This window comes from Nicotiana attenuata, chromosome 7 (assembly GCF_001879085.1).
Source record: "Nicotiana attenuata strain UT chromosome 7, NIATTr2, whole genome shotgun sequence".
In the NCBI taxonomy this organism is placed as follows: domain Eukaryota; kingdom Viridiplantae; phylum Streptophyta; class Magnoliopsida; order Solanales; family Solanaceae; genus Nicotiana; species Nicotiana attenuata.
This window is the reverse complement of record NC_031995.1, coordinates 65,471,378-65,475,238: the sequence shown is the minus strand read 5'-3', so window position 1 is coordinate 65,475,238 and position 3,861 is coordinate 65,471,378.

Below are 3,861 nucleotides of genomic sequence, written 5' to 3'. Positions count from 1 at the left end.
ATGTTCTATGCTATATGTGCTAAATGCTTTACCGCTTTGATATTATCTGAACTGTAAATAAACTGTGCCGAAACCCTTCTCTTCTCACCTCCGGGGATGTGCTTACTGGTTGAGACTCCCTATTCTGTTAGTGTCGTACCCTGAAATAAGAAAGAGGCTCGGACAAGTTACTAAGCCGGACGATCTTGCGGGTCCTCGGTACGTAGCCCCCTCCTCGACTCGAGTTGTCCGCTCGGGTACACAGTTTAGAACAGATACCCAGGTTTTGAACCTAGAATAACTTGCCCTCATGCCGGATTCCTAGTAGGAACGTTTGTTTGCATCATGTGCATTTGACTTAGGGGACTCAACATAGGGGTTGAGTCCGTCTAGGACAGGTGACCTGAAATGAATTGACCATCCCGATGCATCTTACGTGCTACTTGCGCATTTATTTGCTTGGCTTTGCATGTTGATCGGCTTGTCTATAATGAAAGAAAATTGAGAAAATAGCAGTGTAAGACTCAATAAGGATAACCTTTTGTTGCGAAAAACCAATGTCAAAATAGTACCGAAATGCTGCCGGATTTTTTGAAAAGTGAAAAGAAAGAAAAGAAAATATCTGAAAAATAGGTAGAAAATTGTTGTTCAAAATAGTTTTGATTTTGGCACATTTGACCGAACTACGCGGGTCTGATTCTCACCGGATATGAGATACGTAGGCAAACCTCATTGGTTCCGACCCCAATTTTCAAAAAAATCCAAAAATATTTTCTTTGAGTTCTTTCTTTAGAAATCTTTCCTTAGAAAATTCAAAAAAAAAAAGAAGTTTTTTAAACTCAAAAATGGTTTCCTTTTTTCTAATGTCTTTCATGCAAAAAAAAAAAAAGGAAAATCAATAAAAATCAAAATCCAAAAATACAGGTTTCCTTCATTTTGAAGTATTTTTCCAAAAATCCAAAAAAAATCAGAAACAAAAATCAAAAAATACTCTTATTGTTTTTTTTAGAAGTCTTTTTTTGTAAATGTCAATAAAAATTTTGAAACATAAAATTTTGAAGTCCAAAAATATTTTTGCTTTTCCTTAGAAGTACTTTTATAAATAAATAAAAACTCATAAATTCAAAATATTTTTCTTAAAGAAGTTCCCCTTTCGAAAATTAAGAGGTTACATTCAAAATCCAAAAATATTTTTTTTATTTTCCTTAGAAAAAGAGAAAACAAATGAAAATTCAACACAAAATATTTTAGTTTTACTTTTGAAATTCCCAAAGTTCAAATCAAACAAAAGGAATTTTCAGAAGTTGTTATTTCAAAAATAAAATCAAAATCAAAAATCCAAAACAAAATTCCTTTCTTCTTTAAAAGCATTTTTTTTAAGAAAATTCCAAAAGAAAAAAAATTAGAAAAAAAAAATCAAAAATATTTTTTCTTTTGCCTTAAAGCTTCATGGTCTAAGTTTTATAAAAAGAAAAAAAAAGAGTTAGTTTACTCCATTCTCAATCTGCCCGAAATATGCTGGTTTGATTCTCACCGGATGTGAGATACGTAGGCAACCCTCATCGGGTCCAACCACCCCTTTGCAAAAAATAGCCAAAAATACCCAAATTTTAATTCTTGTCATAAATAAGTCGGGTGATGTCATTCTTGTCTAAAATAAGCCGAATGTCCCGGAAAGGGCGCCGGAAGGCCGTTTTTGCAAGAACAGCCACCCTGAGTCATTTTTAAATGGTTTGCGGGCACAGCCTTAAAATCTTCCTCCCAGAAGTGCTGAAAGCCGTATCTGCAAAACCAAGTCCTTGTATTTCTAGATAAAGAAAAGTTTGCAAAAATAGCCACCTTTTTCTTTTAGGTCAGAATAAGTCATTAAAATACTCTTTAGCTGTCTTTCTTTCGTAAATAAAAATAAAGAAAAATACAAATTTTGAAATAATTGAGCCCGAAAATATTTTTGAAAATATTTTTACTTCTAAAAAATTCCCAAAGTTCCAATAAAAAGAAAAGAAATGTTTAGAAATCTTTTTTTCAAAAATTCAAAAGAAAAATCAAAATCAAAATATTTCCCTTTTTCCTTCTAAAGCATTTCTTTCAAAAATTCAAAAAAAAAAAAGAGTTAGTTTTTTTACCTTATTTGCAAGAACTACGCTTGGTCTGATTCATGCGGGGTCATGATACGTAGGCAATCTCCATAGGATTCGACCGTAACCCTAAAAAAAAAAGAATACGAGGGAAGAAAATAAAGGAAAAACAATAGAGGAAAAGGAACGCAAAAGAAGAGAATAAGGAATCGAGAGAAACCATGGCAAAAGAAAAGGGAAAAGCAGAAAATGAAAAACAAGAGGGAGACGAAAATGAGAGAAAAATAGAAAGAGAAAGAAAAGCAAGAAAAACAGATAGTAGAAATCAAAAGAAGAAAAAATATAAAAGAAAAGCCGGGATGACGCATGCAACCAGTGCAAACGTGTAGAAATTCGTTTGACTGTATAGGTGCATCACACCCCAATGTGCGATTACCTATCTGTTACATGTCTCAAACTAATCGTGTGTTGTTGTCAATTCCAGCCTAGCTTTTAGAAACAATGGTTGGTTGTGGTAAGCTGGCATCGCATCAATACTTTAACAGATCGAAAGGAAGTGTGGAAATGTTCACAGAAATAAATTTGCCCGCAGTCCCCATCTCTGAGGACAGCCCCATCTCGGGGATTCCTACATCTGAGTCTGTCACAGCGGAAGAGAACCGGATACTACGTCTCCGACTCATGGAGATGTGGGACGCCTGGACCAATGGAAGAGAGCCTCCAAGCGCCATCCCTGGATTTCCTGAACTATTCCCTAGATCTGAGGGTACCTCCAATATCCCCATCAGCCACCCTCATACTCCTTTGGGACAACCTACCATGACCGCTCACTTCGTCGGAACGCCTTCTGAGGTCCGCCCCCAGGTGTTCCCAGCAGGAGCAGATCCTAACATCTTCACTGCTCCACCTTGCTCTGCTACAACACAACCCTCACTGCCAAGGCCCGCCTTTAATCCCTCAGCTTTCACTTTCCAAAACCCTGTCTTTCCAGTGGATCCTCCTCAATATCCCACATGTAATTACTCTCAGCCACCACCATTTGAGCTTACACCGGGGCAGGATAAAACTCCCAACGCTCCTGAACAAGATGAGATGACAAAAAAAATGAGGAGCCTTGAGCAGAGCTTGAAGAATATGCAAGGCTTAAGCGGGCAGAAAAGTGTTTCTTATACTGATTTGTGTATGTTCCCTCACGTGCACCTGCCCATGGGATTTAAAACGCCAAAGTTCGAAAAGTATGACGGGCATGGCGATCCTATTGCCCACCTCATAAGATATTGCAACCAGCTGCGCGGGGCCGGTGGAAAAGAAGAGTTGTTGATGGCTTACTTTAGATAAAGCTTAGTAGGTGTTGCCTCAGAATGGTATATGGACCAGGATGTCTCACGATGGCACATTTGGGACGATCTAGCCAGAGATTTTGTAAGGCAGTTTCAATACAACATCGACATTGCGCCAGACAGGAACTCCCTGGCCAATTTGAAGAAGAAACCCTCGGAAAGTTTCAGAGACTATGCTATTAAGTGGCGCGAACAGGCATCAAGGGTGAAACCTCCCATGGACGAGGTAGAAATGGTCACCGTCTTCCTCCAGGCTCAGGAAGCAGATTACTTCCAAAACATGATGTCGGCCATGGGCAAACCTTTGTAGAGGCAATCAAGATCGGAGAAATGGTGGAGAATGGCTTGAAAACGGGCCGGATTCTGAGTCAATCGGCCATCATAGCAACCTCCCAAGCCATCCAAGGCGGGTCTGGAGGGATGGCCAAAGGAAAAATGAAAGAGGAAACAGTTATGGTAGCATC